This window comes from Notothenia rossii (assembly GCF_949606895.1).
Source record: "Notothenia rossii genome assembly, chromosome: 6".
Taxonomy (NCBI): Eukaryota; Metazoa; Chordata; class Actinopteri; order Perciformes; family Nototheniidae; genus Notothenia; species Notothenia rossii.
Genome location: NC_136909.1, coordinates 74,595,694 through 74,623,318, shown reverse-complemented (window position 1 = coordinate 74,623,318; position 27,625 = coordinate 74,595,694). Strand labels below are relative to the sequence as shown.

Below are 27,625 nucleotides of genomic sequence, written 5' to 3'. Positions count from 1 at the left end.
TGATGATAGCCAGTCATTACAGATTAGCCAGAGTGAGTAATGGACGCCCCACAGGGCAACCTAATGCAATTCAATAACTGCACTTGTGGGTGTGTGGTATGTTTTTTGTTTGGGTAAAACATGCTAAACTGGCCATAATTCACCAATAAAAGCCTACTTTTAAACAGTGACGTTTATTTTATCTATGAGATAATTATAGATATTGTTTCTATTTATTCCATAACTTAATGCACTAATCCCCCGCTGTGGTGAATACTCAGTCTAATCTCTGGTTTACTTTACTGTTGTAGTACTGGAGAAACAAAACAAGGCACCCCTCTGATGCCAATTAATTAGGAGGATATGAATATTTCAGTGGTCTATGATACAATGGTGGCTGCACCGAGATAGAATTCACAACAGCTCCTAATGGAATATTAATAATGTGGTGACGTTATGTTCTTCTTTTCTCAGCTTTCAGTCAAGGTGTACCCGTGGAAAGGGTTCACACACTGGTCAAAGCGCTTGATCCAGTTACCAGTCTAAATGTGTTTGTTTTTCTTCAGTGTCAAACTGAAACTCTAAACCTTTACTTACAATATATTGTATTTACGGTTGACTTAGGGGATGCAAAACATTCACTCATGAATCAAACACACATTTTTGATTGATATAAATAAGTGTTGTAATAAACAGCCATTTATAACTTCAAAGTTAAAATCCAAGTGTTGATCAAGTGGAAATCTATGCATTGCTAAATTGAAATATGTTGCCCATCACTGCTACTAAATATCCTCACAACTGCAAACTGCAGTTGTAAGGTAGCAAACTGACATCTGATAAAAACTAATATTAGCTTATTTAAAATATGTAATATTGACTATTATGGTTGATAATCTTTTCATGATCAAAATGCGAATTAATAAACTGCACATTTTTTAAATTGCATTTCACAGAAATGACACAATACACCTCAAATTACCAAAGAATATGACACAAAGTGCAAACAAAATAATAAACTGACTAATTGGTATAAGTTAAATAACAATAATCAGATATCTCCCACTAATTTTAAACACTTTTTCTCCATGATCATATTTAATTATAGCAACAGGACCTGCACTGAAGTTTGTTAAATTGCCCCTAAAAAAAGTTATTTTTAAAGTTGTGATGATACACTAACTGCACGTTTACATCGTTAAAACCATAATCACTAGTAAAAACTTGGCGGAAAGGAGTTGGCACCCAATTTAAACAAAGTTATTAGATTTGGATCTACCAACAGCAAATTAAACCTAATCCTGCATCTGAACAACTCCGGTAAGAGGCTGAACGGAAGTTATTGAAAGGGAAGGGGGAATCAGATTTATTTCTAATTTTCTAATAAATAGTTTTAATGCGGTCCCCTTGTTTCAATTTACCATCTCAAAAAGAATGAGAATAATGATGCTTAGAATATTATAATAAAAGTTAGAGTCTGAATATTCAACTATTAAAAATCCATGTCTGACATGCATGTTAAAATGTGCAATATCTTTCAGTTTCACAACATTTTGCCAATCATTCATACAAGTTGTTTTGCTTCATTTTCTTAATACTGACTGAGATTTGCATGAAGGTGTTCACAGATACCACAGGGGAAATATTTGGGACACAAAAAGCATTCCTGTGCCAACAAAACATTTCAAAGCTGTTGTTTTACATTTATTCATTTAATTATTCTTCATTTTCATGCCAAACCCGTAATTATTTTCACATTAACACCTGCTGCATCTCCCGTGTGTGTGTATGTTTGTTCTATCTGTTTAATCTTCATCATTAGGTGAGTTAGCCTCGGATACGCACTAGTGTTTACCATACTAGAAAGTCATCTTCATATACTATCTGTTTGAGGCTGTGCAGCAGCATAAGGATAAACCTGCAGTTTTGATATGAAGGAGATGCAGTACCTCCTTTCTTCTCCCTGGCAAGGATCACACTGGCAGAGCTTATTTTATTCATGGACAGACTCATTTCCTGCAGCAGCAGCACGGTTCGATAGTGAAGCTGTAAAACAGTTTCAGCTAGCCATAAACACATTTGATGAAAACAAATTAGGAGCGAGAAATATAACTGACGGAAAACATAACAGCCGGCAATGGAATCACATTAGAGGGGACGCTGGATGCCGCTGCAAATAAATGTACATTTAATAAATGGATAAATACAACACATAAAGCCTATGTTGCCAAAGCTCATTCATCATTGAAATGTCTGCCTCTTTTTCCATTAAATCTCATATTAAAACACCTTGCAAATAAATGTGAAGCTTTAACAACTTGACAGTTCACCACTGCAGTAACCTGTTGACACAGATCCTGAAACATCGCTTAAGGAAAACTTCACGCCTTTCAGATGAAATCACTAATGGCAATAATCTTTTGACAACATGAGATGAGGGTCTCTCTGATTTGTTGCTGTGACGCAGTACTATTCTTGTTAATGAATTTTTAATATCCTTAATGACAGGAGAGGAACGATGTAATTAAAAGAGCAAGTTGGGAAAAACGCTGACTCCAACTCTTTATGGGGACCGTTTTAATGTTAGTTTAATTGGAACTAACACATTATCTTAATGAACAGATTGCCTTCAAGGAGACCATTTCCCCTCCCCTAAAGCAAGCTCAAACTAGCCACTATGCATATAAAGACATTTATTTTGCACTCTATGAAACATCGAGGAGGGTTTTGAATACAAAAAAATCACAGAAAATATAATTTTTTGCTGTTCGAAAATGTATTCCTGTAAACACAAACTTCCACAAGTCAGGCAGGAATCAAGGCTTTCGGGTGGTGTTGGGGGGGATTGGGCACATTTGCGACAGGAGCTTTGTGCCATGAAATACATGCATAAAGCCAAACGTGGCCAACAAGCGGACAAATTGACCACTCCACAACCTTGACACCGTTGACACCTGGACACCTATCAGTGCTCGGCCCGTTTTTTAACACCCTGTGAGTCTGAGAGGAAGACATGGGGAGGCGGAATTGAGGTGAGGGTGTTTTTACGCCGGGGAGCTTTGGGCAGTTGAGTTTAATTTGGGATTTACAAGTGACATTGTGCCCCCATGGCTGTCTTCTTACTGGCCCAGGTTTATGGAGTGAGACAGTGGGGTCTTTGCCTTGTGATTAGCAGGCCTGCGACCAGCCATGCACAAAGTATTATAGCCCACAGCATTATGTATCAGAGTTTACAGACCCCCTCCATCTCCGCAGATCCCGGCGATCAAACCCCCACCTTCATTCACACCTCTGGAAGGTCAAGCCTCTCAAACAAGTCAATAACTAATGAAGACGTGCAATGTCTCTTCAAGACAAAAGGAAATACAAAAATGAAATTATGAGAGAAATTGTAGGCACTCAAAAATGGGACACACACACACACACACACACACAGAAAAAACAGATTAATATTATTAAATGATTTGGGGTTTCCAACTAAGGGGGAAAGCGGAGTATGAACTGTGAACAGCCACATGACGACCCAGAGGCTTATCTCACGGAGGCTGTTTGGCTTAAGCCATGGCATTAATACACTGATAGCCCACGGAATAGCCAAGCATAAAATGAATGTGAAAGGATGAAGAAACAACAAGAAAAGGAAGGAAGAAAGAGGATGAAAGTGGTTAGGCCTCCAGCTTAACAGACCAGAAATATAGAACTACCAGAAGCATTACAGGGAGTCCCTTATTGATATGAGTGTTATTTCTAAGACAAGCCTTTGTCGCTGGTTTACAAACAAAACCGCGACCGACTAATAGAAATAACTTTTTGGAAAAGTTCTCCAGGGGCCGCATCATTTAGATATATAAATATCGAAAGGAAAAAAAATAATGAACTTAGACACATTTATCAACAAGACAGAATAATAAGGTGCACTAAGACTCATAATTGAATTTGAACAAACATAAAGATCCGGTAAAACAAAAGGAATTGAAGAAAACAAATCCTCTGTACAGCCTTTGTAACGTAGCCCAGTGCTGAGGCTTTTATCCCTTTATTTTATTGATTAAAAAAATCCCAGAGGCACTAAAACGTACAGTCAATGATTAATGTCCCTCTCAGAAAAAGAAATTATATGGAATAAATTAAACTACTGCAGCAGCAAATTGAAAAATAAGAATGTAAATGAGCTTTGAATACTTAATATCATAGAGAAAAATAGGCAATGAGGCCCAAAAATGATGAGGGATTAGCACAGAAACATGACATTAGCTCTAATGGCAAAGAGTAGATTTTCTTTACTGTCAAAATGTAACTGTCGCATCTGATTTTCTGCCAGGTAAATGAAAAATGGGACACAGCGTGTGGCAATCGAAAGCACTAACCTTGTTCACAGGGTAATGAAATGTGGACTCAAAGGTGCATATCAGTACTCTTAAACCTGAATTAAGAGAATAGGGAGGTAACATCTGTTTTAAAATACAATCATAGGACAAAATGGCACTTATCAATTGTATGATTTTACTGTGTTTCTTTACAGTCAGAGCTTTTGTTTGCAGGAGTAAAATAAACTAGCAAAAAACGACTGACATATAAATTAAACTGTTACTGGAATGAAAGATATTGACCTATGCTTTCTCCCCTGTGCTTTACTCACATCTGCGCGGCAACAAACAAGCTCTTAGTACTTAAAATGCAGTTTTCGGCTGCTATCCTGCCTTCCACATTACTCCTGTAGTTATCCTGCAGGAGAGACGAAAGGTGTGAACTGCATCAAGCGAGGCTCTCTCAGTTGGAACCTTTAATTATAACTTCACAGTATCAGTTACAGCAACCTTGCACAGATGCTAAAACCCTCAGAGGCTTGGCTACTCTACCTTACTTAATCTGAGCGGGAAGCACTGAGACAGTGCTGTACCATCAGCCAATTCAATCAGAAGCCAGGACGGCACCGCATTCTGCATCAGGGTCCAATCGCAGCGCAAGACAGTTCAAGTCACATGACCCAGCTACTTAGCATCCTTCATCAACACCTGTTTCTTTTTTTGTGTGTACAATATTGTTATTTGCTTCTTCCTCTCTGTCTCTCGCAGGCTCTCTCTTTCCAGAGGATATGGCGAGGTCTGTGCGTGCAGAGCTAAAGACGCTATAAAAATTGCTGAGGTATAAAATCGAAAGTGCTCAAGCTGTCTGCGACTGGAATTGCTGGCTGGCTTTGGCCTGTTGGAGGTGGTGAAGGATCCCCGGCCAAGACCTGCTAATGTTGTAAATCAGAGAAAGTTTGGGCTTGTTTGTTTACATATTACCGGCTTTACAGAGGGCCTACTACACAACACAAGGAGCTGTGTTTGGACCAGGCTATTGTATGGGTCATAAACCTAAAGAATATAATGGCTGTGTGCACCCACTCCAGCACTTGTTCACTGGTAATTCTGTTTTGTTTAGAGGAGTAAAAACTTGTGTTACAAGAACAAACATTTGGAAAAGAACAACAAGGATTTCTTTCAGGTGCATATTGTGGGTGACAAAGGTATTTTATTTTATATTGGATAAACAAATTGATTGAAGCTGCAGGCAAAAGTCAAACATTCACAAAAACAGCTCCGGTTGACTTAAACACTTTTATAAAAAAGGGAATAAAACTGCACAGCCATTCCAAAAGAAATATTATTTATCTTGAACCTGTGATACATAACCACAGAAAGATGAAAAGCACTCAGTAAACACGTTTGTTACAGGTAGGACAATTTTCCTGTGACCTTTCACTACTGTTATAGAGCGAAATGCAAATCAGCAAAAAATGTAAAAGCCCGTCCAAAGTACAATTAGTTTAAAAAAAAACGTAGGGCTTAACGTAAGACATTTCTTTGAAAACCTACGGGGTGAACATGAAATGTATTTTTTGGTGTGTGTGTGTATAATCCCCAGTTGGTTCACTGATATATACTGTGCCACCACCATGGTATACAGTACATTTTCAAAACATCCACTCAGGTGTTACCGTGTCTATCCAGGTGCACTGTGAGCCAAAACACTTATCCTTGAGAGAGATCAAGCTTGCTATCTTATCAGTGCTTACAGTGGTACACATACAGTAGAAGTACACTCAGCTACTCATGCAGACCCTGCTTACAAGAGATCAAACGCAGGTCAGAGACTCCAACATACACTTGCTTATAATCCACACAAGTGTAAGTTGGTTGTGTGAATGTGTGTGTGAAAGAGAAGAAGAGAAAATAAGGGGGAGAGCTCAAGGATTTTTCCATGTGTGTCAACAGCATTGGTCTGGTTGTTTTGTGACAGTCATAGGCAGAGCACAGGAAACGCACCACTAGTATGTGGCCAGTCACAGCTGAATTTCTTCAGAGATAAGGATAGATTTTTCCAGAAGCCTGACAGTCCATCCTTACAGCGCCATCATGCATTTGCTGAGGTTTGATCAGTAAAGCAGAATACAGGCAATGTAGTTCTTTTAATGGACAGACTAATTATGGCGAGTGTTTATATTTCTATTTATTTCTGGTGTTATTCAAACAATGCGCGTGTCGAGCCTGACCTCTTACACATGTGCTCACAAAGTCGTAAGCAAATAAACACGTGCACACAAAAGGAGGGGAAAAATGAAGGATGGAGGAAGGTGAAAGGTAAACAAATTCAGTGTCATATTCTCCTGCTGTCTTCACTGTGCCACTTGGCATTTTAATGGAAGGGAATCTGATGTAACATATAGTGGTAACTACAACAGCAGCCTCATACCAGAGGGGGAAACTTAACTCCTCAGACCTATGCATTAAACATATTGTAGAATAGAGTGTAACATTTATCACTGTCATTCCTAGAGAGTTTGTGTAAATTTAAATGCGCTCAAGCGTGCTGATCCCCCCCTCCTCCACAATGTATGCGTACAATGCCACCCCAAAGCCCATTTTCCTGAAATCCTTCTCATTGTTCTGCACGACCATACCACCAAACAGCTATTCATCTTTGGGGAATATGCTGTACAGAAATGTCTTTGTATGTGGGGCCTTTTTCTGTTGCCGTGTTCCGTGTTTCATATAGCTGTTGAAAAATATATCCAAAAAGATTGCATATTTGTTTAGCCGTAAAGCACATTTTTAAGCTGATTTCAGTAAGATATGTGTAAATGATTACCTGAAAATGTGTTTCTGGTAAAGGGAATATTTTATAGGTAGAGATTATATGTGGTATTTCTGATTTGACCATTTCATATAAAAAGCAATTATATCGCTATCATTTATTCTTGTTTCTGGTTTTTAACTCTGACCTACAGAAAAGAGTATCAGCCACAGAAAGCTCTGAAGACAATTAAATAAGACTTTGTAGATTATTCATGACAAGTACTTTTCCAGGATTGTGAGCTGGAGTAAAATGGAACAATAATGTCTTTAAGTGTGGAATATATCGGGACAGTGCATGGCAATGCCAGCTGACACATTAAACATTAAAATAAATGGCCTAACCTTTACAACTTGCAGTGCCAATAAGAGGAAAAATGACAGATCATGGGTTATTATTCATTGAGAGATCCTATACATTATAATGATGTCATCAATAATGGCCATGATATCACGGCTCTTGCTGCTTTTAAAAAACATTTAAGGGAATTACTTTATTTTAAATCATCAGTCCAGGCCTCGACCGCTCAACTGGAAAAAAGGACAGAGTCTTTAAAAGACTGTAAGGGAGGCCGAAACAGAAAGCGTGCTGGGAGGGGAAGAAAGACAAATGTGCCACATTACGTTCCTGTTACCAAACGGCACTCATGAGTCAATTTGCCAAATAATGCGAGCAGAACTTGACTGAAGAGGTACATCAGTACTGCTAACGTTCACGATTTTCAGTGACCAGCAGACGACAAATATATCTCATCTGACAAATAACAGAATTATCCTGAAGGGGTTTACATTCAGTGGTGGTCTTTCATTTTTTTTGGCCTGGCTGTTGTGTTCCCTGCAAGTAGAAGTCATCTTGATTGAAGCCAGAACATTAAGCCTGTAGATGTGTATATATACATTATGTTTTAATGCTTGTGACAATCAATCTTTCTTCTCTTTTTGCACACAAAGAGCTCAACAAAATTCACTGCATGCATACTGTGCATAAAAATGAACATAATTTCCTCACATGAAATCTCTTCATAAGAAATGTTTGTTTCTATTGTGTTTGAGCTTGTCTGTGAGCTTTCTGCTTGTTTTGTGCTTCTAGATTTTCTGTGATGATATTCAGTGTTTTTAAACTAAGTCTTAAGGTCCGTTTACTTGCATTTATTTGTATCTACAGGTTTGGATTAAGAATAAACAAATACAAAATAAGATATTTTGCCCGTCTTGACAATAGGAGGAATAATCTTATAATTAAAATGTTGAACATGTTGCCTTCTGTTTTTTATCTTTACTATATACTGCATTTGCAAATACCTACGTATACTATTTTATGCTGGACTTGTATTGCATTTAAAAGAAAGTAAGCTTATATATACATTATCATCATTATTATATGTTTTCATCCATCCACATTTTACAGTCTTCATCCAGGTTTGCTTAAGTGGCCATAGAGATGAACTAAATAAACAGAATTTTTATATAATAGATGATATTTTCTACGTATGTTACATGTATACATATTGCACTGTTACCACCGCCCTAAAGCAGACAGTCCATTCTGGTCCATGTAGAATTGAGTACTGCATCCCATAGTCAGGGCTCATCAAACCCAGAGATACATCCAGAGAGGAGATGTTGTCTCATATCCTTTGTTGTTAAGACTCTCAGTTTTTTTGTAAGCTATAAACGAATAACAAGGGTTTGTTTTTTTATTTTCTGATGACGCCTCCTGATTGATGCCTTCTGTTGGCACTGATCATACATTATGGAAACCATTACAGCATATTGTGCATCTCACTAAGGGTCATTTTCAGAAAGCCATTTTACTCTGCCGCTGCAGAAAATCTTAAATAAATTTAATTGTCTGCATCCACCATCAGAAATGACTTTATGCGTTTTGCTTCATAATTAAGAGCTTTCACATCCATAAACTTAAATCACTCTGCACAGCTGTTGAGGTGTAATTAAAGCATTAAATATGTGAACGATCAACTCCCACTAAACAAGATGACACCAACACCCCCGGCACAGAACTTAGAGGTTAACTGAAAGCTGGCTGGGCTTTTTTTTCTAAAACTAAAACACAGAGTGTTTCTGTCTTTCTTCAGTTTTTCAACTCTCAGCTGTCAGTCCCATAAATCTGAGCGGCTCGCCTCAGCATTAGCAGCTGAACTGATGCTAACACCATTAGCTGATGATTTAATGGCACTGTAGATGAGGACAGTCATCCTCTTTCTATCATTCTCTTTTTTCCATCCCCGCCTTCTGGCTGAGGATACAGGGAATCTGTGTGTTTTTGAGGATGAGGGTGGTGGAGCTCGTATCTCATCTACCTCCATTACGCCAAGGTCACTCCGTTGCTTTTCTTAATGTGATCAGGGAAAGTGTCACTTTTGCAGTTCTGTGGCAGTAAATAAGAACCGGCTCTAATTTGAATGTAGTGTACCAGAGGCCCTTTATGGGTTGTTAATTTAGTGTTTAAATACATTTAACAGTTGAGAGAGAGTACTGATTAGGCCGGCTTGCCAAGTGAAGGCTATTTTTCTCCCCACTCTTTCCAATGACTTGCTGTAGATTATTATTGTTATGATGTGACAGATGAACGGCAGGCTATTTTGAATTAAGAGGAACTTCAAAGACAAAGAGAGCAATAAAATCTATAATTTTCCTCAATAATTTCTCCTTTGTTTCTCCTTTAAAATTCATAAATTATTTCAGTTACAAACAGAAGGATTATTGAAATGAAAATGCAACATATATAAATACATTTATATTGTAGCGAATAGAAGTGAATGAATATACTAACCCTGGTCTCAAGAAAGTAAAGGGACTCTTTTGGAGGATCTAGTAGCATAAATACAGTTTGAAGTGTATAGTACATTGACCTAAAGACTGTTGTATTTGTGTTACCTTAGAATGATCCCTTTTGTATATACATATCAGGTACCAGGTAAAACTAGACAAACAAACTCAATTTGACCTGAGCACTTTTAAAACCGCCGTTATTCCAGGCAATTAAAAGGTAATAAAAGGTAATTTTGTAGAAAAATGGCCTATGATCTAGTGGCAGTACCTAAAGGATACTACACCTTAACATGTTTAATGTTTAAGCCATTAGAATAAGGTAATGGAATATAGTGGTTAAAAATGTCAGAAGACAATCGTACACTTAATAAACCTTGCTACCAAATATGATCTATTTGGAGTTTTGGCAGAAACATATAAGTAGTATATTAACATAATTTATATGAGACAGGGATCCATACACATGATTAAAATATGTACTACAGATATATATATGTTTTCTAATGATTTACTGGCTCCCGATGATATAATACATAATGCCATTCTTAACAGTGTTAAGTCAAATATGTAAATGAATGCTCAAGGAGACATGGCTTCATGTGCAGCCTCCTGCACTGCATGTTGCTCATGTGAGCCCAGCAGGTACCACTGATAAAGTCCTTGAGTTTTCATGTCTTTTATTATTTTTCCGTAACTCACCAATTTTCCCCACTTCCTTCACCAGCTGAGAGCACATGGTGGCCATGAAAAGCCAATAAGGCCCAACCAGCCACCTCCAAACAACAGATTTCTCCTGACACCTAATGCCAGTTATGAAATTGGGGGATAAGTTAATGTGTCACAGTAGCATTGATTTTTCATTTGCTTCTCACTGCGCTCAGCCCCAGAGCCAGCCTAGGCCTTTCCTTCATGCTTCAGGATGGATTACTGTGGCCCTCTTTGAAACAAGGCATTGTGGGGTGACAAGGGAGCCGATGCGAGTCTTCATGCGAGGTGCCACACCTGATTACAGGTGACACCATAGCAGCGTCATACACTGTGCCAGGGTGCCTCCAATATCATCTCCCACTCTGTGCAGTTATTATTAGGATTTGAAAGTATTCCTAAATATTACCTCTGTGAAATATGTATACAACAGAAAAACTGAGAATATTTTAATCTGAGAGTAATTTGAATTCAGTTCTGATAATGTATAGAACAATAAGGATGCCTGTGCAGCGGGGATAAAATGAGTGGTACAAGAAATCTGTGGCCGGTCCCTATGAAAGGAAAAATACGCTCACGTAACAACAACACGGTGCTCAATGAGCTATGTCCTCAGTTCCATATGAGATTGGTTAATACAAAAGCTTGCTGGTGAAAAACATTGTCCTGCTCCCAGTGACAAAGACAAAGTGCCTGTGTTTGGCGTATGCGAGTCAAAGGGACAGGTGACGACAGGGAGGGAGACCAGGGAGGGAATTTGAATTTCACATCTAGGAGGAGGCAGCATGTCATTAAAAACCCTAATTTCAGTGTCAGGTAGACTTACAGGTGATCCATCATCTTGTCAGAAGAATTTTATTTTATTTTCAAAGGAGTTCAAAGCAGGCTCTCCAGACTTTTTACTTCAGTTCCAATTAGATTTAAACACAATTAACAGAAAAGTCTAGTCCCATGTGTATGGTCGAGAGATACCTGCCTGCTCAAGCAGATCTCAGGGAGAGCAGTTTATAATACGACTGAATAACAAGCACTCTGCTTAAATGAACCGAACTCGTACAGCATGCATAAGCCTGCAGTACAATGCAACTATATAATAATTAATAGATAATAACTACTTTAAAGTTCATATTCCAGTGTTTAAGCAGCTGCACTGCCCTTCATATACCACCAGCAAACTGCATATCAGCACCCATGAATGCCATTTATTGGTACATTTCTAAATGTTAACGCCTGTCAACTCCAATCTCTCCAAAGGAGGCGCTTGGGGAAATAAAATGCATCGGAGGGGACCTGAGAGGAGGACACACGTTAACCCAGATAGGCTGTGACAAAACACCATTACCTTTTCCTGTTCACACAACGACGTACAGGACAGCCTGTAGTCTCCTGTCCCTGCGAGGAATCCATCTAAATGACACACACACACACACACACACACACACACACACACACACACACACACACACACACACACACACACACACACACACACACACACACACACACACACACACACACACACACGCGCGCGCACACACACACACACACACACACACACACACACACACACACACACACACACTCTCTCACACAGAAAAGTATTTCAACAAGTTGTGAAGAGCGCCTAAAAAATTCTGTAAAGACAACATATTGAAGAAGATATATCTAATGTTCGTTAAACTGCTTTGGGGCTGCTACTTTGCTATGTTTTTATGTAAAACTCTTATGTATTCTGCTCACATTGGTGGAAGCACTATTTAGATTAAGTATAACTCCTGCCTATAAAATATTAACAAAATAAAAGAACAAGTATTAAAGTATTATTATGAAAGTATCAATGACACATTTGACTTACAAGTATCCAAAGAATAAATACTTGTTATACAGTAAAACAATGGTTCCTATGAGCTTTACATTTTTTTATTTGATCAATACTTGTGGATTAATGTATATGCAGTGGTTTCTTATGGTATAGATTGTTAAAATAGAGCTAATATTAGCTCGTTTTTTTTGATAATTTTTAAGTAGGAATATTACACCATGTTGATCTTAAGTAATGATCTTAATTCCTTTCCACTATTGATCTTTTTTTTTGGCTTATTCTATGTTTTCAATTAAAAAGTAATTCTAGCTGTAAAAAGAAGTGGAGTCAACATAGTCAGTAGTCACTTAGAGGTGAAATTAGACTGTACATCATTTCAGTACTTCATTTTTACTTTGAACAACTTTATGTGGAGTATGAACACAAAAATAACTGCTTTCTTAGATACAACAGAATGCATACTGTAAAAACTGAAATCCTTTACATGTGGTGCAGACATTGAATGACGACAGAGCTCAGATGGATGTGACACCAGCAGTCAAACCACAGAGTGCTCCTGCTGGTGTCGTAACGTGGATATATACCCACTGTCGTCTCTACATCAGGCTGCCTAAATGGGCAAAAATGCCAGGGCAGCAAAAAATGGCCTACAAACCCAGGGCTTCATTAGCAGAACCTTCCCAGCATGCTTTGCAATGACAAATGATTGACTTGGAACAATATCTAAGGCGATCAGGATAAAGTACCAGCCATTTCAAGGCTCAGCAAAATTCTAATTCTAATTAGACCTTGCACCACATTCCAAATAAAAATGGGTCCCTAGGTGGTTTACCCTATCAGGTGTCTCTCCCAGACCACTGAAACAAAACGAATAAAGAAAATGATTAAAGCGATAACAAAGGCATAAAATTCAAATTATAGCAGCATCACATCTGGGATCTGTATGTCACTACACTACCATTTCTGCTCTCCCTCTCTTTTTCTCTGACTCTCACTAACCCATTCACACAGCATTCCTTTCTTTCTGCATGAGGGCAATCAAAGACCAGGAAGAAAAAGACAGAGAGCAGGAGAGAGGGAGAATGTGAAAAAGCAGGGAAATTAAAAGGTAGAGAGCGAGAACGCAAATAGGCTCTCAGCTTTAAGGTTATTAATGACTCCTCAAAAATGTGCGACTTTTCCAATCTCTCTGAGAGGCGCTTGAAGGAGCCTGCAGATGAAGCTGACCTTCACAATGTTCTTTGGTCTTTAGTTAAGAAATTCACTCACCATTATGGCATCATTAGGGAAACAAGGATAAAATTACTCCATGGTTAATGACCTATAAGATCCCCACCAAAATTTGTTTCAGATCTAATAAAACTGAGCTTAACACACTCGAATGAATTATGAGGACTGCTACGCGGGGTATTAAATGTGGGGAAATAGATTTTCTGAAGCTAGGAGGACTGGACTTTTCAAATCAGATAGTAGAATGGAATTTTCTGGGCAATAAATTCTACCATGTCTCAATTTCATTTTTTTTTACCTCACAGAATTTTTCAGGCAATGATGGAATCTGTGAGTGGGATGGCCTCTAAAAATTCATTGCCAATTGCCGTCTCCTCCTCTATCCCCTTAAGGTAGATAGATTGATGGATGAATGGCTAAATGGGCAAATAAGTGGGGAAAAGCATATCCGAACGAAAACTCTATGTATGATGGAAATGAATGATTAGATACACATATAGAGACTAAAGAAATCCCAGAAGGCACAGCAAAGAAGACATGATACATTAAGATATAAGGTTCCTTTAAATAGTGTATCAAAATCTGCATTGATGTTGATTATTTGATGTGTTTACACTTTTTCTAGCCTGCCGCTAAATTTAGTGCACACCAGGCTCCTCATTAGCATAATGGTGGGGCAGTTGAGAGGACAAAAGAAAAACTCAATGAAGAGGACAATATTAAGCTGCAGGCAACATGCAGCACATGCACATTAAAGTGTGCACATTAATGCACCTAACTTTGCATGTAACAGGATATAAGGCATGGGGGGGGGAAAGCTATTTGAAAAGCAGCGTTGGTTTAGCATGGTTTGGTTGCAGCCCCTGAGAAGGGGTTTGTGAGCTAATGGCATTTGCTCTCTTTAAACTTTAATCTTTCCTATTAATTCCCTGCAACTGGAGAATGTGCGAGAGTTAATGTTCCATGAACGTGTTTCTCACTCTGCAATCTCTTCAAGCTAATTACCTTCAGGTGCTAAATGGGGGGAAATTGCAATCCATTTGGAAGGGAGAGATTTCACCTCCCCTTTGCCTATGTAACACTGTGGGTGCAGTTAAAAAGAAAGAAAATCAAACATAAGAAGCCAGGGCGAGAGTACATTTAATCACAAAAATGGACACTCTGTGCTGAGCCCTGATTGGCTCAGCCATTCCAAGGTAGCTTTGGGAGAGTAAATTGCTTCCTGTAGTTTCCCGCCTCGCTGCTTATTTTGCAGGTCAGTTGGAGGTCAGCAGGTGCAGCAGTGGACAAAACACGGAGCAGATGTTTGACTGACATGGATCGCACAGATTGGCAATCAAAGTTTTCTGATGAGAAAGGAGAGGCTCACTGAATGGCCATTTTGAAGGGTGAACACCAAGGAGATACAGAAGAAGTCGAAATACAAATTAAAAGCAGATTAAGTCAACGTGACAGATTCACGGTTGCCTGTACGGAACATTAAATCACGGGGAGTGACACGGAATCCGTCAATGACAGAATCAAGTTGCCAGTGTACAAATGGTTCCCCAGTCAATCACTAATCAGTAACGCAGGATGAACAGGCTCATTGCGGACAAATAGCTTTGATAACTTTTACCTTTTAAGGGGCTAGCCTGTGGAGGAGGGTATGTGGAGAGGAAGTGGAGAGAGATAGGGTCAGGGCGAGTGAACAGTGGGGGTGCTTCACTCTCCTCAGAGGAGTCTGGAGCGTGGAGGGTCACTTTGTCCCCCGTTTGATCTTTGTCTTCAGATGACACGGCAGGAAATTAAAGATGAAAGGAGGTTCTGACTACTGTCTAATACACACAGAGACAGAATGCCCTCATTTGCTGCCACATATCCGGTCTAAATATGTAGGAACTGTGGGTGATCCGCACACAGAGCTGGATTAGCAAAGTCCTTTTGTACACAGTGTTTTCAAAAGAAGCAGCTCATCGCACTCTGTCAACTTTAAGAATGTGTGTTTATCAATGCAACTTTATTTGTTCCCAAATCCATTATGAGTTACAAATTGAAAGTGAAAATTGTTTTGTTTTCCAACTCATTGCCGAAGTCTCTTCATAATAATGCATAGCAAATGGACTTTTACATAGTCATTAGATACAGTGTTTAATTTATCACTGAATGTATTTCATGAGCACACTTAAGAGATAAAAAGATTGGACTAAAAAAATATATATATTTAACTTTTGGTGGTGTCATGATGAACAATAAAGATTTGTTTTTCCCAGCCATATATCTTGTGTGTAATAATAAATGAATAAGTAGTGGGGAGTACTACAAACAGTCCATATCTTAGAGAAACACTCGTAGTGACGGCCCTTAGCTCCCACTGTGTTGAGGAATCTCCTACCAACAGCACTCCCACTCATTTATCTCAGTGGCTGAGAGCGGGAAAAAGAGCACAAGGGCTGGGAGGCTGAGAAAACATCACAAGAAGAGCATCCCAGATAACTGTAGCTCTGTTTTTCTAGCGCTTCATAAAAAACACCTCCACGCTGGTAACTAAAAGCCAAGAAGCAAGATAGTTTACTCGATTGCACTCTGTGTGGCCTTTTGCTCAATCATTTCACGCAGATAGCTTGAAGGCATAAGTAAACTGCAAATCGCTGCTAATGTTTTCTTGTGTTTTTATTTATTCTGAACTCCGTCTTCAATTTGTTTCCCTCTATCTTCCTAAAATGCCAAAGCTATTTGGTTAAATCATTAGAGGTGTTATGGTCGTAGAATGGCTCAGGCGAGCAGCATCTCTGTGTAGTATTGAAAGGTTATTTTCTTCATGAACACTTGAGGGTCCACTGATCCCTTGTAAGTGTCTGTTGGAAAATGCATTGACATTTTACATGAATGGAAAAACCCTCCTCAATAGACTCTCTTTCATTGCTCTTCAGGTTTCAGGTCATTATACCCGCAATAGGGGACCACTCAACCTAGTTTGGTATTACCTCCGAGAAAACCTTATGCTACTTCACTTACTCCATTCACACATTTAGTTTGGAAGTGAGAGGTATAAACCTTTAACCTGAAGAAAGATTGTGTACATGTTTGTCCGGTGTAAGCATTATTGATTATATTTTATAGCTGGAGTTTATGAAAGAGATAGTGTCTGGTCATGCATTACTGTAATTCATAATAGCAAAGGTGAGTTTCTGCCACTACAGAACAAACGTTGGCGGTCTCCCTAAGAAGACATCTCTTTGTCACATATAAAGTACATAAAGGGTAAATGTTTGGGTGTAGGCATGGGGAGGACAACGCAAACATTGGTGGAGGAAGAAGAACTCAAGTAAAATGAAGCAATCACACAATGTTACAAATATTAATGTTAATCTTACTTTAGTAAAACTGCAGAACAATTGCTTGAAAAATGTATTTTAAGTATAAAAAGAACCACATGTTTGTTGTGCCAAATACAAAAAAGATATATTATTAAAGTGTTCATTATGAAGCATTAAGATTGAACCAATCATAGCTGGTTTCTGTGTAGCTTATTTAAACCATTTTTGATTCAGTAATGTTTGGTAGTTAATCGATAAGAGTTGATCATATTTGAAAACCCATTATAGATTTTGCATTTTAAAAAAACTGCCTTATCTTGACATGCCTTTACCAAAGAAATATAAATATAATGCAATCCAAGACAATTACATGCAACAACTGCAATCTTTCTAAATTGTGTTGTATTGTCTGTTTTCTAGGCTGTCTATATACATTTTTGTAATCGTTTTGTTATGCTGCATTGTGTTCCTGGTAATTTTGAAGAAAAATTTTACTCACCACCACAATGTTATTTTTACTTCAAGGTTGCATTATGTTTTACATGTGTTGTGTCCTTATACCATGTAGTTGGATTTAGAAAGGGCAAATAAATAAATAGGGTGAAGACACAGTTTCTATAATCACACTGGTTTCAGATATGGGCACCAATCTCCACAGACAAGTCCATTCAATGCAAATGCTGCACCTGTCATGAGTTGTAAAAGCTTTTGCAATTTTCAGTGAAAACAGGGTTCACATCATTTGGAAAGGTAGACTTGCCATTTCACGCACCAGTATCCCAGCAATCCGTAAAGACCAGGAGACATTCCTCGACAGGATTACAATTTTACGATCACCAGGAAAACGACTTCAACCCCAAAAAGTCATCCTCGCCCTATCTGCTTTTCTTACTTTGTCCCTTACATGTTTATGTTAACTGCATGTATGTTGCATTTAATCTTTTTTCTATGTATCTTCAACCATTAATTTTAGGCAACACTAGTTTTCAATGTCTTCATATCATCCATATCAACAGACATACAATATACACTACAGAAAATCCTGAATAAATAGCTGCCAATTAAATCAAATAAACAACAATATATCCCTCCAGCTCTGAAGAGAGCTACAATACTAAAATGGTCAGAGACTATATGGATAGTAGTTGGCCAGGCTCCCGGTCAGGCTGAGTCGGTTCGCACTGATAACGTAGGTAATGGTGTTTCTGGAAGAGTGAGGCCAGATGAAATACACCACACGGACAGATACCACAGGCATACTGGCCCCTTCTGTTGGAAAATTTCATTTTTTCCGGCAGGAAGCCATGAATGCTGAGGCTGAATCCAAATCCGGTTTTCCGCACTTTATCAGCGTGTGGCCCACCAAGTGGTGAGATGGCGGGGGAAGTGAAGGGCTGAAGGGGGGGTGATCCACTCAGCCGAGACCCTCCACTTTAATCCAATTTACAGCCTCCCCCAGCAAAAGATAATTACAACCCTTAAACCAGCTAGGAGAGGGGTAGAAAGAAAAGGCCTCACTCACCCAAACTGTGCCTCTGGCCCCTGAAGTCTCCACCTAGAGAAGGAGAAGAGGGGGGTCTGTTAGCAGGACTCAAGCAAAGGCATTGTGACAAACTAAGAGTGTGTGTAGCTAATGAGGCAAAGTGATTTTTTTTCCAGCAAATGGATGCCCGCTGGGCAGTGGTAGAATGCACCCCAGGACTTCTTTACTCGCTGATGTTCACCATAGATGTAGGGGAGGTGTGTTTGAGTTTGGTATTTCAATAAGTGCGTATAAATATATATGTGCTTCAGTAAGTTGTAAAGCTTTCCAACATCTGTAGTCATCATTTTGTTTTTTAACCATCTATCAAATTATCTATTCAGGAAATGACCAGCATTATTATTTGAGTAGTGTATTTACAGAGTTACCATGACATGTGGGTTCTTTTGTTGTTGTTGATCACAATAAATATGTTTGCCATTTAATTAAATCATTTTTGGATGCTCTAAAAATTAAAGCCTACACTTTAAACATTTTCTTTTCTGGTGACTGCGTCTTTGTCAGAGGTCTTTGAAGTGTGAGCAAAGGAATGGGGTTAACTTTTGCCAAAGAATGTGAAGAAATAATAATGAAGGGGCTCACAGGGGAGCGGAAACGCTGGCCAGTCCTAATTAATAGAAGGAGAGACACTCCCAAAGTCTCCCATTCAAACGCTCACAATGGAGTTTTCCACCAAGCAGAACCTGGAATGGAATATGGGAGGAGTGAATGGAGACAGGGTAAAAAAAAAGAAGAGACTCCAGCCCTCATTCTCTTTGGACCCGTTTCTCTTATTGTATCTTTATTTTATAGCATTACCCACCAGGACTATGGTCCTATAGTCCATGTGCTATTCAGTGAAACTGCGTTCAGAGGATCCCACTGGTCAGTTTTGTAAATATGGGTCCTGGCAGTGCGCTATAAAGAATGGCACATTTCCAAAACGTATCCAATGCAGGCCTCTCCTCCTGCTCTTTATAACATTGTTCCATCCCATCCTCAGCCCTATTACTCTCTCCCTGACACCACCTTACTCTGTTCCAGGTGCAGAGTCAAGAGCGTTGGTAGACTTTACAGGGGTGGTGGTGAGGGAAGCTTATTTTGCCACAAGTCAAGTCAAGAGGGGAGGGGTTTGTGAGGGGCAACAGGAGAAGTGTGGACCCACCTGCCACTGATTATCCTCCCAGTTAGAGGGTTTAGTCTTGACCTCTGAACTTCAGAGCTGCCCCACACCACTAATCTGTTAATTAACCGAGAAATACCCTGGAAAAACTTTGAACAGCCATTGTGTGTGCGGGTGCATGTGTGCACGTAAGTGTGTAAAGGGAAGAGACAACAAGAGAAACACAGAAAGAGAGGGAGAAAGAGGGAAAGTGTGTATAGGAGGTACACACCGTGGCATGTGGTTGCTGCGTATAGCTGGCACATTCTCCCGCTGCTGTGTTGCTGGATAAGTAGGGCGCTTCGGCCATAGTTTTACATGGTCAGCACTCGTCTTTGTTGCCAGCGTATTCAACCCTCTCGCAGAGGAGGCCACCATCTCTACAGCTTGATGACAAACATTTGACCCCGAATGCTCTCAGGAACCCAGTGGCACTTGGTTTGAACCGGGTTAGGGAAAGTCCATGATTTAAAAATTGTGAGAACATTACCAGGGTGGTGTTATCTAATGTGTTGTTTTGTTTTGTCCAAAACACAACGATGTTCAGTTTAATATCATATTAGAAAGAGAAGGCAGGACATTTCTATATTTTAAAGGCTATTTTTGCATGAAAAATGTAATTGGATTAATCATTCATTACAATGATTGCCAATATCATAATTATTATTTATCGATAGTCAACTCATCATTGCAGCTATAATTGACTGTCATTTGGAAACAGGAAACGAACAGCGTCCTCCTGTGGTCATCATCCAGTCCATAGTTTTGTTGACCCATCAATGCATCCCAACAAATATGCTCTAGCTGTTACATGACAGTAAAGGCTTCGTGGTACTTCCTGTGACGACTAAGGCCCTCGGTTTTAAGGATGACTGTGTACTATGTTGTGTATGTATAGTATGTAGCTCGGTAATGTGCTACCAGTTTTTTCTTACACAATATAAACACTCAATACCCAACAACATGCTCCATTGTGATGCCTTTGGAGCAATATTGAATACCACATGATACAACCTTGGCCATCATGTACTCACTTTAGAGCAGAGGTCCCAAGAGGTGAGGTTTGCCTCTTTCATTTAGCAAATTTTTCCTGATCTTCACTATCTTAACATCATTGAAATTGTTCAAATACTTGGTTTTCGGTTTTTCATTTCTGTTGCATTTTAGGAAGGAAGGTTTTTTTGTGGCAGACTGTTCACCATATCTGACTTTTTTACTTCTTCAACAGTAAGTTTATGTTAGAAATACTTTCCCTTGATGTTTTCATGATAAATAATATAACTAACTAGCTATAAAGTAAAAATACTTCTATTCATTCATTTACATATGCATGACAGATTATAGGTGTACAATATGTGGTGTCGTAAGGGGAGCCTGTACTTTATTATTTAAGCTTATTTCTGATACATTATTCTCACTAAAATGACCCTTTAACACCAATATAATCAACTATATTTTCCTTGCTTCATAAGACACACCTGGTAGTCCTGCTGTAAACAAACAAAAATCTCGGAGGTTGCTTTGACTGGTGAGGCAGCTGATAAGTGGGGCAACAAAGTCAATTAGTTCTGTGTTTATTAGTATGTGACAGGTGCTGGGTCATGCAGATTAACTCACAACCCTTGGAGGGATGGGACAACAATAATGGTGAAACATGTCCGTCCGACCAGAAAGTAAAGGTAGCAAAAGGAACATAGCAAAGCCTGCTCAATTAATTATGTGGATTAATGAAGTTCTGCTTGATTAAATGTTGATGCCATTAAAAACGCCTATTTTTTCTCCACAATGTGACATAATGGACACTCTTACATAAATAATGGAATCCTTCATGGTTACGGAAACCAACACATTATATTTTATAAACCACTCCTCCTCCTGAACCCTGAATCAATTAATTTAGGCTATTGCCCTTGATTATCCAATCACTGGTTTCATCCATCTTTGACCTCTAACCTTCAACCTTCTCAGACTGTGAGGGTATTGATTGATGGGAATGGTTTATTTTCAGCGACTGGAAAGGTAAGGTTGTTACCATTAAAAAGAGTTGCTGACAAAGTGTCCTTTCACTGACCCCAGAGAGCTGTTGTTGTAGCTATTGTTTTTGTACATTTCAGGTTGAATGAACGGCTCAAACATCAAGTTGCACCCATTTAGACAACTATTACATTAAATAATTGTCAAAATGAAGTGAAAGATCAATAACACTCACCGTTCTCTGAAAGCTACTGATGCAAAAAGTCACACATCCTGTAAAGCAGACACAATAATACCATGTTTATTTTTACTTTCAACGTAATGAATTATTTCCACTATTTCATTATGTGAGTGATTTGACTCATTTGAAAGAAATGTTTGCTGCTTTATTGTAAACTCACTCTATCAAAATAATGTTCATTTCATTTTTTGTTGTTGTGATGGAAGATCTTTATCCTTTTGTGACAAATTAAGCATGCAATGTTTGCAAATGCAATTAAAGCATAACTGATATTTATATAAATAAGCAATGCATCAACAAAAGGCACCAATCGATGGTTCACATCATCCTGACCTGAAGCTGCTCACCGGTCACTGGAGCAAAGCAGTGCCGGCATAATGAGCTATAGTGTGGTCAAACTATGGTCAGCCTCAGGAAGTCCTCTTCATGGCAACACGTTGATCCGATTAACAATCAGCCCTCGCTGGTCTTTACTGTTCATTTCACTGAGTTTAATCTCTCGGGGTTGCAAAAGGTCTGGATTTATTCACAAATCTGCCTTTGCTGTCGGTTAGGCAGTGATGTTAATGGTAAATGGATGAAATTTTAAAATGCTAAAATATAATTTGCAATAGCTGTGAAAGAGGGTGTAAACATTTAGGAGGGAATTATATGTGACGTACTTCAATTGTATGCATTTAAACAGTTTTAAGTCCTTTGTCTTTGTAGGGAGAATGTGCTTTTTCCTTAGTAAAAAATTGACTATTATTACAATAAACAGCCACTGCCACAGGGATACTTTCCCTTTCCGCTATCGTTGTCATCACCATGGGGCCCAACTGTAAACAGCATTAAGACTTTGTTAATATTTAAACAACCAAAGTCATGACACAAACTTAACAAGGTAACTCGAGTCTGCCCTCTAAATATCAGTTTGGGTAGATGATTAACCAGAGGTCACGTTTGCTTTTTTATTTTTAAATCCTGACTACAATTTGTGTTCACTTGGACCTTTCGCAGGTGGGTTTGAACTGCAAGGATTCATGTGAACAACTGTGCCCCCTAGCAGCATTCGGAAAACAACTGATGTGTCAACATATCATATAACAGTTGTGAAATGCCGTGGCCGCATTCATTCCTTGTTTTGGTGCTTGCTGAACAAGGCGGCGTGGGATTGCTCTCCCTCACCCTGTGGTCTGTCCTCTAGGGTGCAGGGAATCTGAGTCACTCACTGCACATCAGGCTTTTCCCCCGGGGGCCCGGCACTGGCAGAGGCAGGTTAACAAACTGTAAAGGCTTCAACTGAGCAGCACACACACTGTTTTCTCTGCACAAAGGGATTGGCTCCAACAAATGTCATAAGCCTATAATGAGATAGCTGATCTCTGTAGTAAAGAAGAAAAGAAAAGAAAAATACTTCCCCTTTCCAGTCAGCGGCTATTAGAGTCAGTGAGAGTAAAAAGGGGAAGCTTCCCCATTTTCTTAGAAGCCCTCGGAGGCCGGCCAACATGACAATGCTGGTCAATTAATTGGTGAAAAAGTGAAAATCCAATTAATGTGTATCAAGCTGGCAGTTTTGCATGATGATGGCTCATTAGGAGACCAAGCTGAGAGTGGAGGAGTAGATGGGTGGAGGGGCTTAAACCCCTCTCATTAAAGCTCTGTCTTTCTCAGTGGGGTTTTAGGGACTGGCTTATTTATGCAACAGGTTCTAAACAAAACCTCAATGTAACGCTCATTTAGTGGATTTCAAACTGATGAATTTCTAAATGGCAGGGGTGGAGATTACTTGGCTGTCAGGCCAAACCTACTTGTAAAAATAACTTTTCAGTATATTGGTTTGTTTCCGTGTTTTAACATGAGTTCTAAAGTTAGTTTTGAAAAAATGACTTAAGTTTTACTATCCTCTGTCAACTGGGATACTCAATAAACTATAGAAAATAATTTAACTATCCATTAAAACACATAATTGTATCCATTTAAACACAATAGATGCTATCAAGGTAGCTAGAAAAAGGAAGGTCAATGGCCCTATCAGTGCATCACAGAATGAGATGATAGTGCTCTCTCGGACACTTCTGAGCCTCCACATATACTGACAAAATAAATAATGGGCTCCCATACTGTTGCAGCCAGCCTGTGTTTGTCTAGCCTCGGCCTCTATGTGTAAGATTAATACTCTTGCCACACTCTCATAGAATAATGTCACTTTAATCTTGTTTGGGGCGAAATTCGAAGTGGAGTGTGTCTACTTGTTTCCTGAGATTACTTCATCTTTCTTTCCGCAGCGGTGTGTGACTCTGCCTCCTGCTGTCCCCTGGCATTGGATGTCCCATTACCCTTCACACGCCGCAACTTTCTGCTGTTTGCACAACACTGGCCACAGGACCCAACAGGAGGCCAGTATACTATTGATGTTTTCAGTTTTTCTTTACCACTGCCAAGCACATTCTAGTTGCGTGAAGCCTACTATAGAGGACTATCGCCAGTGGCTGAGCCATTGAGAATGCTTGAGATGCTTTTCGATGTTTCATCCAACAGATAATATCGCTGCATCATGTGTTGCTGCTGTATTCTGCTTCTTGTGAGGGAAAATGTCCTTCCTTTTCTGTTTAACAGCAGCAAGCCTTTGTATCTTTGAATTCAGACAGAGTCTACTTAGTATTAAACCGCTATTATGCTGAATATGAATAATAGTTTTCTTTAACTTCTCAAATTGTATACAATTTACTCCACTGATTTCTAAGATTATTTAAAGGATCTTTTCTTTCTCTTCTGAAAATATTGTTTTCAAATCGTACCACAAAGTTTCCCTGATCAGATTATAGGCCTGTTTGGCAGACAGTAATTTGTATTATTGTACTCTCCTTCAATTATTTACAATAAGTGTTTCATGCCTTTCCACTGTGTTGACCCCAGCATGTCTGAATGAATGAGCTGCAGTGCGTAAGCTATAAATCCCTAATGAGGCTTGATGTAAACACCACAATACAAACCACATACATTCCACACAACATTTGCACCTTTTGCAAACACACACACACACACACACACACACACACACACACACACACACACACACACACACACACACACACACACACACACACACACACACACACACACACACACACACACACACACACACACACACACACACACACACACACACACACACACACACACACACACACACACACACATTATAACGCCTACAAAAACACAAACCCAACCTCTCTTCCAATAGCTTTGTTTTATGTAAACTCTTTAAAAGCTGTCAATAATTAATTTGGCTTGGCAAATACACTGTAGGTTTACATGTATTACAATAATTAAATGTTTTATATAATTGTCAGTGAAAATTAATCATAATATATAACTTCAAAGGACGGTGCCACAATTTCTGTAGCTTCTTACTGTCTGAAGAAGAGAAACACGCTTTGTATGGCATGCTTTGTGCTGTTTGGAGAAGCAGTGTGTTTTTCCCCTCGCTTCCTAATAATCTATTCTGTTCAGCCAGCTGCATACATTGACAAATGTTTCCAGCATTAGGTATTTACCCGGTGAAAGGTAATAGATGCAAGGGTTTAAAAATGCCTCCTGCAAGAAACAGAAAGCACACCGGGAGGAAAAAAAATCACATGAGGAAACATTTGTTTCTCCTTCGCAACAGGAAAACTGTCTATATGCAAGGGCCAGTTTATGCATAAAACAAGGAGGGAAATCACAAAATACATGCCCAAGGTATTTTTAACATTACTGTATCTCTAATTTCTGAATTCACAATATTTTCAAATCATCTTTCACCATTTATAAAGGGGTAACTGGTTTTGTAAATGGTAAAATTGTGCACTGCTTGAACTAAAAGTCAAAAAGGACAATTGTTTTTCAAATATATTGTCTCCTAGGAATGAAGAGATCTGCATATGTAGAGTTGGTTAGGAGGGAGTTCAGTTTATTACTGACTCTGATCTAGATTTGAAAGATTTACTTCAATTGTGTTTAAGATACAGAATAATTCACTGTCACTTGTCTTATAAATAAAACTCAGGGATTCAGTTTAGTCCAATCTGCTGATTGTATTTTAGTGACTTTGATGTCATTTTTTCTTATATCTCTTTCTCTCAGGATGTATATTGGTGCAGCTTGTTCTTGCAGGCTAATGAAAGCAGTGACGGTGCATTAATGAGTCTGCTTCTTTCAACTGAACTCCACTTCCTCGATTAACCTCACTCACTTTGTTCTCCCAATCCACATTTCCTCTCCCACTCCCTTGTACTCTCTGTGTCACACGGTTAACATTACACCCACTCTTTCACTCTCTTATCTCACACTCCTCTGAATTAGTTTTCTTATTTACTTTCTCTTACAAATGCCAAATTCTTTAATATGAAACAATATTGCTGATGAAAGAAAAAATGGTGTAAGCGTTAGAAGAACACAAGATTAGACTTTTGCTAGTCTGTGTTTTCTTTCAAAAGTCAAACAATGTATCTGATGTACAGGAGGCGGAGTTACAGTATATTCCTGCATGAGATTAAAATGGGAATGACCATGGATGCATCTCTCTAAAAAGTAAATACATACAAAAGGTTCACAGCCATTTATATCACAAATATGTTTTTTATCTAGAGTAAAATGTAAGATTTAACATTTAAAAAATGACAAATTCTTGTGGAAGTACTGCAGGTAAGCTTAAATGTCCTCCGTTGTTTAGTCCATAAAAAAACACATGTGTTTGTGAATGTGGATTAATTTAATAACAATCAAGAATGTAATAAAGAAAACACAAATGTAATAGTCAAAATAAATATAAATGTCTGAATAGGAACATATCCAGTACAGACGAGGGAATTTAAATGAACACTTTAAGAATAAGAGAATCTGTTGGTGTTGTACGCTCGTACTTAGCCTCCAGGGATTCATGGATAACTCCAGTGAGAGACGCCTCTGTTCTTAGGCAAGACAAAATGACCAAAGGCAGCCAAAGAATTTGGCGGTCAGTAACTGTGGCTGTTTCCCATACATATATTATTATAGCAATAGCAGCAGTAGTGATTGAATTTCTGACCTTTTGTTGAAATGGGAAAGAGGAGGGGTGCATTTCAATTTTTGTTGTGTCATTCATGTCTTAAAATAACTACAGGGATGAAAGATCATGGCTTGATTCAATTACAGTGCTGTGTAAAGGCTAAAGATTACAGTATTCAACATGGACCTTACTTGTATATCTGAGATAAATATATAGGTGCTGATTTCACACACTTTTAAATGGATTGAAATAGGTTAAGCGAACTCACGCTTGCCCTTTGGAGCCGTAGACAGTTTTCATTACAGTACAATCCCAATGCAGGGCTACGAAAATGAAACAACGCTATTATTTAATCTGCGAATAAAACAAACACATGGCTCATTCGACAAAATTAAATCATGGTGGTACAATACATTTTAGTAAGTAGTAATATAACTCCAGTTTAAGTTTAAGTACATTCTCAAGATGCCAAACCTGATACCGGACCCTTCATACCACACAATCCATCCAACATTGGGAAACTAGAAAGGTCTGGTAGAACCTGGCCAGCTCTGCCAATCAATAGCAAAGTTTGCATTAAAAACTGCTGACAGCTGTGGGAGAGAGTTCCCACTTTCATCTAGCGCTGTCTGGCCCTCCAGCTAACCTCAGCGTCACCCTCTCCCTTCTCAGAACTGCTCTCTTTATTAATCTTTGTCGCATCCCACAGCCTGACTCAGAGATCTGCCCCAGCCACGTTTTTCCCTTATCACTAAAATGTTTAGCTCAT

At 38.9% G+C, this 27,625-nt stretch overlaps 1 long non-coding RNA gene across 1 annotated transcript in view; it reads right to left on the bottom strand.

The window, feature by feature from the left end:
- LOC307044189 overlaps positions 1 to 27,625 on the bottom strand; it is a 68,323-nt gene that overhangs the window by 38,882 nt on the left and 1,816 nt on the right. Inside the window, exon 2 of the long non-coding RNA XR_013809560.1 lies at positions 18,469 to 18,501. This is a non-coding gene — a long non-coding RNA (uncharacterized lncRNA). The remainder of the gene's footprint in view (positions 1 to 18,468; positions 18,502 to 27,625) is intronic.